Source organism: Papio anubis, chromosome 13 (assembly GCF_008728515.1).
Source record: "Papio anubis isolate 15944 chromosome 13, Panubis1.0, whole genome shotgun sequence".
Classification (NCBI taxonomy): domain Eukaryota; kingdom Metazoa; phylum Chordata; class Mammalia; order Primates; family Cercopithecidae; genus Papio; species Papio anubis.
In genome coordinates, this window is record NC_044988.1 from 24,322,452 (window position 1) to 24,337,977 (window position 15,526).

General features: G+C 36.2%; 1 protein-coding gene across 3 annotated transcripts in view; it reads left to right on the forward strand.

The window, feature by feature from the left end:
• Positions 1-15,526, forward strand: part of ALDH1A1 (aldehyde dehydrogenase 1 family member A1) — a 184,364-nt gene that overhangs the window by 42,010 nt on the left and 126,828 nt on the right. The window contains exon 1 of one of the 3 annotated variants that reach the window (XM_017949931.2): positions 41-222. The exons of the other annotated variants lie outside the window; for them this stretch is intronic. The gene's annotated coding sequence lies outside the window, so the exon portion shown is untranslated. Of the gene's footprint in view, positions 1-40; positions 223-15,526 lie in introns of those variants that run through there. 3 annotated transcript variants of the gene reach the window in all.

Sequence of the window (15,526 nt, forward strand, 5' to 3'; positions counted from 1 at the left end):
AAGGGCACTGGGAGCAGGAGAGAGGGGTGGAGAGGCTTTTGTGGCCAGGATTGGGTCTGGGAAGCTGGGAGATTCCACTGTGAGTGGAGTCAGAGGGAAGGCATTTGGAGCTAAGGCTTCTGTAGGAGGGAGTAGGATGGAAATTGATCTTTGAAGAAAGCAAGACAGAAGAAGGGAGATGGAAAGACGAAATCATTTTAAAATTGCTGGTGACAAATGAAGGTAGGATAGAAAGATGTATAACAAGGAACAGGGAGGGAGAAACAGGGAGGAGCTGTACGGAGAGGTTGCTGTGATGTTAGTTTTGAATTCCTTTTCTCCAAACTGGACTTCGGCACCAGGAAAATGCGCGCAGTTCTCTGAGTGGTCAGCAAGTGCAGGGACAGGAGGATCGATGAAACACAAAATAAAGGGATCGTAGGTCCACCTTCTCAGATGAGCTTGGTAGATTCATCGCGAGTCTTCACCGACCAGACAGACCTGCACTTCCACAACTAGAACAGTTAACTTCTGAGTGCAATATTGGTAGCTTTGGTTTGAGAAAATATTCCCATCTGCGCTAAGGCATTTTTGCCCAATCTGGATAAATGCCAGTTTTTCGACATAATGCAAGTTATTCTGTGTAACTGGGTAAATGACCTGTGGTTTTTGGACCACCTTCTTGTCAGGGTGTCTGCAAATTATTACATAATAGACTTTTCTTTAGCATTGAAGTTTTTGGCTTCCTAAATATTCTGAGTTTCAAGGTCAGATTTAATGAGAGTGCCAAGAATAATCAATGATAGTCAGTACTTTCTCCTAAAGGGGAGAAAGCCAGCCCCCAAGGGAAGTGCTCAACCTAATATATTCCTTCAACAGTAACTTTCAGGCCATGACCCACTGTGTTACTGTGGTGTCAGGTTCAAAAAAATATCATGGGTTTCTAAATAGCTAGACTTCAAAAGTCACACAACCAAAAAAATCTGACAAGCGCCTACAAACCACAGGAATTTTCTGACCCGCTGGCAGATGTTTTGGTAATTGACATTTAATCATGTCATACTTAGCTACTGCTAAAAAAAAAAAAAAAAAAAAAAAAAAAAATTTTACTTCTAATGTTTTTTCATGAAGTTTCTCCTTCTCTAATGTAACTAACTGCACATTGGATTAATGTATTAGGTAGCTCTATCAAATTATTTATGCAAGTACCCATTTTATAGACAGTTGATAGTAGCTGACTAATAATGTGTTATTTAAAAGGTTTGATCGAAGGGGGTAATGAGAATTGCCATGTATTCCCGTTGGTTAAGAGGAAAATCTATTCCACGATAATAATTGTTACAGTTCGTGTTTATTGTGTGCTTACAAGGATAAGGCATTTTAAAGTCATTTGTATTTCAGTTATTTCTCATAGCCAACCTTTGAAGGGGTTGCAATTATTTTTCTCATTTTACATATGATGAGCTCTGAGGCCCAGGGAACTTAAAAATTTGCTCAGGCTAACAGTGTGTGAGTGGTGGAAAAAAAGATTTAAAACCAAATATTTTTAATATCTGTGCCCTTTGCCTTTGATTGTGCCACCTTCTAGTGGAGAATTCTTCAACTGAAACCTGAAGCTTCTACTGTAAACAATAACCATCCTCACTGATGTGACTTCATATAAGAAATTGTCATATAAGATACATCTAGCAGTACCTGCCTCAGAGAGTAGTTAAAAGAATAAAAATTACTTGATCTCTGTAAAGCATTTAATATCTGGCACAATGATAATCATCCAAAAATAGTAGTTTTGTCCACAGAAGAGGAATATTCTATTTTTAGGGATTAGGTGGGCAGTACTTTAAGGAGAAGGTGATATTTAAAGTAAATTTAAAGTATAAATGGGAGCTTACTAGGTGAAGTTGGAATGAAGCAATGTAGCAGAGAAGAACATTTTAAAAGGAAGAGAGGTTCAAAAGAACTAAATATGGTTAAGAAATAAAGTGAGATACAAGATGGCAGGAGGTGAACATGGAAAAAAATCTTCTTAAATCAGAATCTCAGTGATTCCTGAGTCTTCAGTCTCCCTTGTCACCCACAGCAAGTGACTTGGTCCTGTGGATTCAGCCATCTACATGTTTCTCATTGTCCTGGCATTTCTATTCCCAATTGTTGTTACCTAGATCTGGTCCCCATCAAATATTTTCTGGACTATTTTAATAGCTTTGTATATTACACTCAGCAGCCAGTAAGAACAAATGGCTTAAATGCACACAATTTATCTTTCTTATATAACAAAATACCTACATGTGGGTGACTGCTTCCATCGGTTCGGTACCTTTGTGACACATGGGGTGACATCTCTGCCATTCTTTAGGCCTTTCCCTTTGGTTGCTATATGGCTGCTGCAGCTCTAGCCATCACATCTGTGTTCCAAACAAAAAAAGGGGGAAATGTCCATGTCAGCCCCATCTGTATCATTCTATCACTTAAGACACTTGAGCTTTCCCCGAAGCCACCAGTAGAGTTTTGCTTAAGTTTTATCGTATCAGAGAGGATGATAAAGTATTTGGCTTGTAATACTGCCACTGCAAAGAAAAGAAAGGGCAGTTAGGAAGGAAGGCAGGTAGACTGGATATTGGGAGTAACTAACATGCCTGCCGTGCTTCAGATCTAGTGGGTTTGTTGCTAGTCTGTCCCCCAGTCATACTCCACTCTGCTGGGCTAATCAGTTTTCAGATGAACAAGTCCGGTCACATTGCTTATTCACTTCCTGCAGGATGCACAGTGCTTTGAGTTTCATTCATTATCATCTGTGACTGACTCTTATCTGCCTTTCCAGTGTCATCTTTTGCTATTGGGTCCCTTTCATTTTGTACTATCTGCTTTGATTCTCTCTCCTTCCTCTTAGTCAGTACAGACCTAGAATTTTGCCCACATTTTTAAGTTTTACCAGTCCTTATGCTGTAGTATTCAATGTTTTCTTTGCCTAGGATGTCCTTACACTCTACATTGTAGACCTGAAAACACCAGTCTTCAAGACACACTTGATTCTATGAAACCTAGCCCTGCTTTCTCCCTTTTTCCTTCCTTGGCTGTTGGAATGGATACTGTGGTGTCTTGCCCAGATCTGCTCTTCAGGGTCAACACATACATCCAGGCAGCTGATGGGAATTTCTGCTGCTGATGGTTCTTAACTGCATCTCAGGAAATTTTGCTCTTGGTTTTAGGACACTCCCTCCCTCGAGATGTTCCTTCTTTTCAGGTGGCCTACAGTCAGCAATTGATGAATGTAGAGACACAAAGGCCCTGATGTTTTGATCTAGTCCAAGGAAGCTGTGAAGCCTCATTCCAGCTCCAGAGCTCCTTAGAAGATGGATTAAGACTTTGGTTGCACCCACATACACCTTGTGGATTGTGTTCCCCTTCGGCCCAAATTGGCTTTCTCTATTTCCTCGAAAGTGTATCTTTTGATAGTTCTCAATAAAATGTTGACATAAAAATTTCCATTCTGGATATATTTCCAGAACACCCAATAAAAACAGCTCTCTTGGCATCTGTGCCAAACTAAATATATTCTTCTGGACGATGCTGCCGTGTAATGATATTTAGCATATTTATAAACTGACTGCCCCCTGCAGTCAGCTCTGCTACGGAAGTCTGGACTCCCACGATACTAGAAGGATTTTATATATCTTGCATTTAAAATAGGAAGAAAGATTTTCTAGAGAAGATGCTGTTAGGAAGACTTGCCACTACCTCTCCCCACAAAATAGAAACTTTAATATTTCTCCTTTTGTCTTATCAAAATGGCAATCATAAAAGCCACAACTCTATAGACACAAATGTCTGTATCAGAATGTACCAAATTTCTGTGCACAGAAGACTTGCATTGTTTATTAGCATTGCCCCTCCATCCTTTGCACATGTGTCCAAATCCACCCCTCTACCACCACACACATAAATACTTCTCACATATATACACAGCAATGTTCTTGACAGTGAGTAGGAGATACTTATAAAGTCTCAAATATAGACCACCCGTATTGGTTCCTTTTAGAAAAGCAGCTTAAATCTCTTTTGCTTGATATGCATATAGAAAAAAAACCATTTGCTACAATTCTGATAACTGAAATAGAGTTTGATGCAAGAACTTGAAGATAATCCTATGTGACTGAAGTATGACAGATGTTAGCTGCCTTTGTTTCTTTGCCTTTGCTGCAATCCAACCATTTTTTTTATTCTTAAAAATCAGGTTGTGGAATGATGAAAGCTAAGCCTCATGATAACTATTTGGGGTCCGAGATACAGGAAAAGAAAGCAATAAAATATGAGTTTCATGCTACTGTTTTGATGCTCAGGCTAGATTCCTCAGATTGATACCTTTTTGGAAGAATGTGCCAAGAATATTTGTCAACAAAAACTTCCTCTGAAAGTTATTTCAATCTGGCTATCTACATCTGGGATCAGGAACTAATGAGCCCGTGAATAACTTTTCTGGCCTACCATTCTGTTAGTGTCTGATATGTCTGAATTGAGGAAGTATGGAATTTATACTTTGTTGGTGGATTATTGTGACTTCTATCAGGAACTTCTGAGAACAGTTATAATTGTGCCTCTTAAACTTGGTGCCTGTGTTAGACAACAATGTCAGTAGCAAAAAAGGATCACAAAGCCTTGAGAGAATGTTATTCTGTTCAGGAAAAATCAATAATTACTCAGAAATACCTCATAGAAAAATAAAAATGGACTTATTCCTTACATGTTAGAGGTATTTGTATATACAGGTTGGCAAATCTATACAAGTAGCTAAACAACATATTTCTACTTTTCTAACCAAGTAGCTTACAGGTTTATACTGTAACATCATGCTTCTACCCTTAGACCCAAATATCCAACATCTTGGAATTTATCTTGAAGAGATCATTAGCCAAGGGAATTAAAATGCATGCACAAAAAAGCTAATCATAGCATTGATTATGACAGTGAAATTTTAAAACCATCTATGTTTCCTTTAATATAGCATTTTACATAAAGAATACTTTGCATCTATTAAAAATGATAGCACTATCTCAATATTTATAACCACGAAGATGTCCCTGCCACATTGCTGAGTAAAAAAGTAGACACCACACCACATGCATAGGAAGGAATTATCTATATAAAATTATACACGTGCCCAAACACATACACATATATCTGTAAAGAGATGATATCTGGAGGCATATTCTCATGTGTTCATGAAGAGATTTGGGAAGATATTTACCTTCTCTTCATACTTTGCTGTGTTGATTATTTTCTTACATGAAGCATATATTATTCTGTTAAGAAAATGTTAATCTACTTTGATTTTTAAATCATGCTTCTATAAATCAAAATTTTTATCAGTATTTCTGTACTTAAAATGGTTCTTATGTTTCCTTATTGTAATATTGTTTGTGTTGTTCTCATAGTTCAATGCTAAAACTCTTAACATTATTTGAAGATACAAAGTTAGTAGTATGCAAACCTTCCCAGGAAATGGTACTGACACACATAGATTCCCAGGAAATGCTACTGACACACAATGGATTCTGACATGACTAGCGTCTATATTAAGGAGGAAAATGTGGTCCCTATACACTAGCTTTCGAACCAATGAGAAAATACAAATGGGACCAACAAGCTTGTCTTGTCATGCTTGTGTGATAGACATGCTGGTGTCAAAAGGAAATAGGGGATTACTAATGCCAAAGTATATAGAAGAGGAAAGATAGCTTGGTACTAGCCAATTGTCTTTGGGAAGCTCCCCTGTCTTTTCTGAACCTCTTCATTTTTCTCATTTGCAGTTTGCTGTGATGACTAGAAAAGTATATGTCAAATGCAGACTTATAGGAGGATCTCAATTAATGAAGTTATGGTTGCTATTATTATTAATATTGTTGCTGCTGCTACATCAGGAAAGGTAATATTGAAAATCACATGATGAGTTTTATCAATGTACTCATTTGAAACAGATAATTCATGTAAGGAAAAAAGTATTCTTATTCTACAACACATCTTATTCTACAACACAGGAAATTCTCACTTTTCTTTTTTTTTTTTTGAGATGGCATCTTGCTCTGTTGCCCAGGCTGGACTGCAGTGGCACAAACTCAACTCATTGCAACCTCCGCCTCCTGGGCTCAAGCAATTCTCCTGCTTCAGCCTCTAAGTAGCTGGGACTACAGGTGCATACCACCATGCCCAGTTAATTTTAGTAGAGATGGCGTTTCGCCATGTTGGCCAGGCTGGTCTTGAACTCCTGACCTCAAGTGATCCATCCGCCTTCGACTCCCAATGTGCTGAGATTACAGACGTGAGCAACTACACCCAGCCACTTTTCTTAAAAATGTAAAATATTACCAATTTTTTACTTTGTAAGTTATAAAGATTCACCTCGAGAATAAGAACTTGTTCTTTTATGTCACTTATCTACGATGTGATATAAATTTTAATTTAACATTCCCTAGCTCATTCCTTGGAGACTCCAATTTTCCATTGCAGAAATCACACAAATAATTTTGCCTTCAGATAAACAACACTTGATTTGTGGCATATGTTCTACTGTGCTAAACTTTTTACTCGGTCTCAATTTCTACAAACCACAAACATTTTCTTTCAAACATTTTTTATTTTTTTATAATATAATTTTTTATAAATATTTTTTATTTTGGTAAATTTCACATTAGTAATGTGAAAAATTACCATTGAGCATCGTACACATTGAAAGTGAAGACAAAAACAATAACAACAGGGAGTTCACTGAATGTTCATTTACATTTTAAATAATAAACAATATGCATGACATGTCATTTTTAAAAAGGGAAGGCCATACTAATAAATTCCTCTTTAATTTTTCATGTGTGTATGTTCAGGCTTGTCAAGTAAATCATAATCACGTGTTGTTTTGTGATGCAGTTTATTAGCTTAATGTGCTCTGTATCTAATACATGGGTCCACAGCAAAGAGAATAACAATTCTATTCTATTTTACAATAGCACTGGAAAGAATTAAATGCTTAGGAATAAACATAACTAAGCAGATGAAGAACTTACACATTGAAAACTGTAAAACATTGCTAAAAGAAATTAAATAAGAAAAAAATAAATGGCAAGACATCTCATGTTCATGTATCAAAATCCCAAAGGTGTTTTTGCAGAATTAGAAAAATCCATCCTGAAATTCATATGAAATCACAAAGGACCCTGAAGAGCTAAAACACTTGAAACAGAAGAATTAAGTTGGAAGTCTCACACTTCCTGTTTTCAAAAAGTACAAAAACCTACGCTAGTCAAAACAGTGTGGTACTGGCACAAAGACTGATGTAGACCAATGGAATAGAAGAGAGAGTCATGAAATAAACTCTCACATACATGGTCAAATGATTTTTGACAAGAATGCCAACAGTATTCAATGGGGAAAAGAAAGTCTTTTTAGCAAATGGTGCTGAGGAAATTGAATATTCACATACAAAAGGATAAATTTGGACCCTTATACCATGTACAGAAATTAAAACTTAAACATAACAGCTAAAACTATAAAACTTTTATAAGAAAACATAGTTAAAAATTTTCATGACAGTGGGTTTAGCAATGAATTCTTGAATGTGACACCAAAAGCACAGGGAACAAAATTTTAAAAAGATCAATTTGTCCTTTGCCAATATTTACAAACTTTGTTGTATTAAAGGACACTCTCAACAGAGTAAAAAGGCAGCTCACATAATGAGAGAAAAGATTTGCAAATCATATGTCCGATAAGAAATTCACATCCAGAATATAAAAAGAACTCCTAACAACTCAATAACAACAACAAAAACTTGGTTTAAAAACAGATTAAGATCTGAATAAGCATTTCTTCAAGGAAGGTATACAAATGGTTAACAGGCCCATGGAAAAAAATGCTCAACAACACTAATCACGGAAACGCAAATCAAAATTGCAACAATGAGATATTGCTTCACACCCATTAAGATTGCTATTAAAAATCAAAACAAAAGAAAAACAAGACAGGAAATAAATGATGCTGGCAAGGATATGGAGAAACTGGAACTTTTGTTTATTCCTGTTGGGATGTAAAATGATGCAGCTGCTGTGGAAAACAGTATGGTGGTTCCTCAAAAAATAAAACACTGAATTGCGTACAATCGACGAGACTCTCTCTCTCTGACCTAACTTTAGTTAGTCTCTCTTCAGCCCTCTTTTTAACTAGCTCTCATCTTTGGGGCCCTGTCTTAGGCCTGCGTAGTCCAACTACAACAGGAGTCCTGCTAAGTCCCTTTAGAGAAAATCCCCCACCCTTGATATCTGATCACCCTTGGGATCAGATCAAGTTCCTCATCCCCCACATTTGATGTCAAATCACCACAGTCTGGCTTCAGCAAGAATTCTGTTAAGTCAGGTTAGAAAGAACCATCTTACCTTCATGTGTCCTCTTAGTAATTTTCTGTCCACTGACTCAGTCACTCTGCTGATTGCCTCTAGACCCCCAGCTGTCCTTGCTGTATTCTCTCTCCCCTAAGGCGATAGTCTTGCCACCTATCACAACAGTCCAAAATTTTCTTTACCTTTTTCATCAGTTTTAGAATGATTTTTTTCTTTAACATGATCCAACAATTTTACTTCTGGGCATTATCTTAAAGAATTGAAAACAGGATTTGAACAGATAATTTGTACACCCATGTTCAACCAATCTGAATGCCTACTGAATGATAAATGGATAAACAAAATATGGTGTCCATAAGCCATGAAACATTATTTGACCTTCAAAAGGAAGAAAATTTGGACACATGCTACAACATGAATGATGCTTCAAAACCCTATGCTAAGTGAAAAAGCCAATCACAGGACAAATATTGTATGATTCTGCTAATATAAGGTCTCTAGAGTAGTCAAATTCATGGAGACAAAAAGTAGAATGACGGTTGCCAGAACTGGGTACAGGGGCAAATGGGAAATTATTATTTAATGGGTACAGAGCTTCAGTTTGAGAAAATGAAAAAAGTTCTGGAGATGGATGGTGATGCCTATATCACTATGTGAGTGTACTTCATGCTACTTTAATGCCACTGCCCTGTACACTTGAAAATATTAAAATGGCAAATTTTATGTTAAGTATACATTACCACAATTAGAAAATGACTGAAACTCTCAACTGAAAAAAAATCTGCACACATTGGGCTTCCTTTTCAGTTTATAACATCATAATACAGTTCCATGTTACATATTATATGTTTCTCATTCAGCTGTTCCTGTGGAATAACTAGAAAAACTGGACATGTGGTTAAACTTCTTTTCCAAGCATCTCCTCTTGCTGATTGCAAAAACATTTCTTTTTAGCTTAATCCTTTATTCATGTATTACTGCTAAACATTTGAGAGCTAAGTAAACCAAGACCCTTTTTTAATTCTTTATTTTAAAATGGCAGCACTAGAATATTTGAAATTTTCTTAAATGAATATAAAAGCTTCTCTTCTTTTATAAAGACAATTTTAAAGAATACTTGACCCTGGGAGCACTTACTGTTGCTATACTAAGAAGTCTGGATTTCACTTGAAAATACAGTGAATTGGTTTAGAAGGCTGGAAACAAACTCAAGAAGACGTCTAATTTGTCTGTTCTAAGAAGGACTCACTCATTTCAGGAAAAGATGGTCCATTATTATTTTATTTTTTCTAAGACTCTAATTAGAGCATATTCTACTTCTTAATAATACTATTCCAGTTTCAAAATACCCATGTTTAACCATGTGCTCTTAATAAAATGTGTGCTTTTTATTCTTCCTACTTAGGAAATAATACAGTCTGTTAACATAAAACATATTTCCATAAATTTGCTTATATCTGCTAGGGGAACTGTACTTTTTTTAAAGAAGAAGTCAGGTTCACTGAATTTGTGATTTCCACTAATGTATTACTGTTTTGAAGTAAGCAGGGGTAAACTTTTTCTCAGTTAAAGAGAATCACCATCAGTATATGACCATGTAAAGGAGGGGGGGAAGCTTAAATCCTGAAAATCCTCAAAAAGCCTGCTGTCCACCTAGTTAGCTATTTGGTGAAACCAAGAGTGCACATGAAGACTCTCCAAAAACAGTTACTCTTGTGGTTTAAAATTTTAAAAGTGTTGATTAAGAAGTCTTTTTTTTTATTTTGAAGAAACTGTTCCATAAAAAATGAAGGCCCTCTTTGAGTTACATTTGGAGGAGAAACCATGAGCCCACGGTAAAAGGCTGCAAAGGGTGAAACTGCCACTGGAGGTTTAACTGTTGAAATTTTTATTGGAATTTTAAATTTTGTACATTAGTACTCTGCTTACAAAGAAGAATACCTTTGCAATGGCCTTCCACTTGCCCTGTTTCCCCACCCCTACCACCAATAAGCCCTTTAGTGCACCTTTTCGAAAAGGTTTACAATTCTCAGCATTACACACATTATCTCGTTTAAGTTCAGAATAACTATGCCCTTTTTTTTTTTTTTTTTTTTTTTTTTTTTTTTTTTTGAGTCAGAGTCTCACTCTGTCTCCCAGGCTAGAGTGCAGTGGCACCATCACTGCAACCTCTGCCTCCCAGGTTCAAGCAATTCTTCTGCCTTCTAAGTAGCTGGGATTACAGGGGCCCACCACCATGCCTGGCGAATTTTTTTTTTTTTTGGTAGAGACAAGGTTTCCCCATGTCGGCCAGGCTGGTTTTGAACTCCTGACCTCAAGTGATCCTCCTGCCTCAGCCTCCCAAAGTGCTAGGATTACAGGTGTGAACCACCATGCCGGCCTGCCCCAATGTTTTTTACCACTGTCACCATCTTCCCATGCACATAGTCTTGCAGCCTCAGCAATTTGACATTCTTCTTTCTTCCTCATCAGCCATATTCAGTGAGTTATTAAGTCTAGGTTATTCAGTCTTCAAAATATTGAATGTCTCTTTTTTATCCTCATTTCCTTCCTCTCTCCAAGAGCAAATTTTATCATCTTGATAAACAGACGATTGTTCTTCCTGCCTCAAGCCTCTTGTTTTTCAATATATATTTATTTCTAATATTAACAAATATTTATCAAATGTCCATTTATTAATCAAATATCCTATCTTAGAAGTTAGGGTTACACTAGTAAACACAAGCAACAGAGCCCCTACCCTCATGAAACTTACAGCCAGTTATGGATACAAGCAAACAGAAAAATGCATGTATAATAATATAATGTCAGGTAGTAATAAATTATATGAAAAAAGCAGAGTAAGGGAATAGGGAATGATGGACTAGAGAGGTACGACTTTATTTTTTGATCATACCTCTTTTAAACATTTAAATTCACATGCACTTAAGAGAAATTTATTGCATACATTTTCCCAGATTAAACTTCCTGAAACATTTGACCATATGCCACTTCTCTATTCATCTATACAATCATTCATCTATAAAATAAATGGGATAAAATCTAAAGCACTTAGTGCAAGGTTGCTTAATCTGACCCTAGGTACTCTTTCTTGCTTTTAGTCTATACAGACAAAACTCTAGCAATATTGACTATTTTCCGGCTTATTATGCTTTTCTACTTGATATATTAAAAGCCTCTCTCTGTAACCACAATAATCCCTCTATTCTAAGCCATTCGGTATGGTACAGAATCTACCCCCTTATAATTAACTGTCTCCTTGTGGCTGTTTTATATTTTATCTTTCCAGTTGAGTGGCACACTTTTGAAAAATGACTGTTTAATATTACCTTGTACTATTCTCAGTACTGACTCTTCCAAAACTTACAAAATTGTTGACATTAACTTAACACATATTTGTTAAGTAGGTGTTGACTAACCAGTTACAATGTGTTGACCACAGTCAGCCTTTGTGGTCTCTCTAGCCACAACGTAACATCCTCTGTCCTTTTCTTTTGGTGACATTAAGCCTATACCTGCGATAGAATCATTACTTGAGTTGCGTACATATGCCATTTATTTCCCCCTTCAAAGCAGCGTGTCACTATAATTCAAACGTATCTTGTATCATTTTGCGTTAGAATGAAATACTTTTTTTAACAGCATGCCAGCTTTTCACACTTGCCACAAGGGGGAGCAGCAGTTCTTTTCCAGGAAGCAGAATGACGCCATAGTTTCATTCCCCAGCAATTGCTACCCAAACATTTTATTCTCCCACATATTATTTCCATACGTTTTTTATTTCTGTTTTTTTCCACCTGCATGTATTTGCCACAACTAAAGGGACATTCCCTCTTCACTTCAAACATAAATTTTTATTTTAGTTCACTTGATTTTATCCCTCAAACTATTTGTACTTTAATTTCTACTCAGGTTCTTAATTTCTTTATTTTAAATTGAACTCAATATCTAAAATGGTGCCAGTACTTTTTGGGAAATATTTATTGTTGGAGGTAATCATTGAAGAAGATACCAGAAAAAATAATTTCCCAATGAATATCTGACATGCACAACCGATAACATATATTGTTGTTACTCAGTTTGTCCATAGTTTGAGTGAAGGCAGGTATTTAAGACTTTCCAAATAGGAAATGTTCTTAATGAAAACTAGGAATTCCAATACTGTACATATACACCATTCTAGGGTTAGCAGGACTATTGAAAAAAATCTGGACCAACATCTTCTAGTTTGCAAATAAGGACAGTAAATCCCAGAAGGTCAAATGACTAAGTTAGTTCAAGGGCTCATTCTGGTCCAATGGTCTTTCTATTAAGTTCCACTGTATCTCTTGTGATATTAATTATAAAAAGCAGTCTGTAGTTTCAACATACAGCTAAAATAGTTATTTCCAAAGGCCTGCCAATATTATGCTAAATATTATTATAAAAATGTTATTTTGGGTTCTAAATACTGCAAAACATCTTGTGTTCACACAGTACTAAATATTACCTTGCAGTTGTTGCAGTTAACCAAGCAGTTCTATATGTGCCAATTTAGAGGCTTAGGTGGAGTCAAAAAAGCAAGTTAAATAAAAATAGTACCAAGGGAAATAATGAAAATATTAGTACTATGTAGTATGATTTTCCATATGTTAGAAAAGTTACATAAATGTGTAAATGCATGAATAAAGTTCTGTAAAGGTATACTGTGGGAATTGTGAATTATGATACTCTGGAGAAAGAGAGGAGAAGGTGAAATGCCCTCTAGAAGGTGCAAAAACTGGCCGCATGGGATTCACTCCAGCCAGTGGGTCACACCAACACTCCCAGAAGCTAGCCCACTGTCTGAGCTACTATACAGCCACTGTCATGAGATGTTTTAGAATAAGGTGTCGGTGGAGATGGAGAGAAGCGGCTGGTACTAAGTTCTGAATACCACACAGTATTCTGATGCTATGTCTACCTTCATAATGTTTGAGTTTTAACAACAAATATGCATACCTTTTGAGTTTATGAACAACTAGAAGGCAAAAATTAAAATTATAAAAGAAAATTCCCCATTAGCATTACTAACAAAAGATATTACTTATATAAAAGGCTGTTTAACTTTGTAACAAGATATCTATTATTTTCCCACCGAAAATATAGTCAATCAGTGATTAACCAGCATAGTAGTAAGAGCTCAAAATTTAGCTCTATAGTAGCTCTGTATGGAATAATAGCTAAGTAAGAGTGGAACTGTTTTGCAGCTGTACTTAAAAAAGTCTTGTAAGATATTTCCTAGTAGACCAATTACATTAAATCTGCTATTCACCACAGTGAATATCTTCAAGAGATAAAACATTTAGGCTTTGTTATTGTTGGTTAAGTTCAGGCTGTGGAGGTTTTCTCTTTCCATGAACACTTGGCTCATGACAATGGCCAAGCCCTGGAAAGCTACTTCTAGGCAGCCATCTGTAGGCTTTTTATAATACCTTTTTATGTACACTAATATACCATCATCTTTGCTTATTAAAAATGTAATTATGTTAATTATTTTCTTTTATATAAACTTAGCTCCATAGTTTCTCCTTTCTAAAATTAGAATATAACAAAATAATTTTGAACTCAAATTCTTGTTCTTTGTTCTTTACATGATTTTGGTTTATTTTATTAAAGGGAAACCTTTAGCCACTCAACTTCACCCTATCACAATGCCTCACATTGTCATAAAAGAAATGGTATTTCAGCCTCCATTCCCTAACACAGAACAGTATGAGAACAAACGCTTCTGGTTCCTCCCTCTACCTTGCCATTTCTCCCTTGGATAGAGAAATAGTTTGCCTGTTTGGTAAATTCAGTGAGAATCTGGCATTCACTGGTGATAGCTTCCTCTATTGGGGGAGATAATTGGTGTTGAAGTTCTTGCTCATGAATAGCCCTGCATCTTGTCTGTTTCTTTTTCTCTTGGAGTAGTCCATCATCAGTGGAATATGTTTTCCTCCTCCAGCTCTTCTGTGTCCATTTGATACCTGCCTATAGAGGATTCCTGCCATTCTCTAGTTTCTCCCTTACGTTGGGGGAGATAGAATCCCAATGAGAAGAGATCTTCATATCTAATATTTTCAGAATAATTCTGATCCTGGACTTTCATATTTATTTATCTCTTAGGTTTGGTTCGAAATTTTTCAATAACCCATAGGAGAAGATGTATATGAAATTAGAATTCTTCTTTAAATACCAGAATTGTATATCCAAGTGTCTAATATATATCTTCTTTTGGATATTTAAAAGTAACTTCAAAATGGGTACATCCAAACTTAACTGATAATCTCCTCCCCAGAGTGAAAATCAATAAGCAATACACTTGTCGTCCTTTAGGCATTCTCTAACTCAGTGGATGATATTGCTTTCTCTCTGGTTGCATGAGCCAGAAATCACAAGTCTTCTCTGACCTCTTTTCTCCTTCATTTCATATATCCAATTCATCACGAAATCTTTTATTTTTCCTCTTAAACAAACCTCAAGCCAGTCACTTTTCTCCATCACTACCACAACACCTTATTCTAAAACACCTTCAGGACAGTGGCCATAGTAGCTCAGATGGTGGTCTGGCCCTTAGGAGTGTGGTTGTGACTCACTGGCTGGGGTGAATCCCATGGGGCCAAGAAGAGAAAGAGTCATTGGCCCAGCCATGACACACAACATAAAACTGGACAATTAAGGACTCATAAATTGAGCAAAGACTACAAATTGGTGGTTAAAAGAATTACCAAAGAATATGAATGGTTTGTATGCCAAAATATTAGATAATCTAGATTAAATAAATAAATTCCTAGAAACATACATGCTATTAAGCCCGAATCATGAAGAAAAAGAAAATTTGAACAGAAGTATGACTAGTAAGGAGATTGAATCAATAATCAGTATTCTCCCAACAAAGAAAAACCCAGCACTAGATGTCTTCACTGGTGCGTTCTACCATACATTTAAAGAATAATTAACACCAGTTCTTTTCAAACGCTTCCAGAAACTGAAGAGGAGGGAACACTTCCAAACTCATTGTATGAGGCTAACATTATCCTAATAACAAAACCAGACAAAGACACTATAAGAAAACTACAGATCAATATCCCTGATGAACATTGGTGCAGAAATTCTCGACAAAATATTAGCAAACTGAATTCAATGGTGTAGGTAAAGGA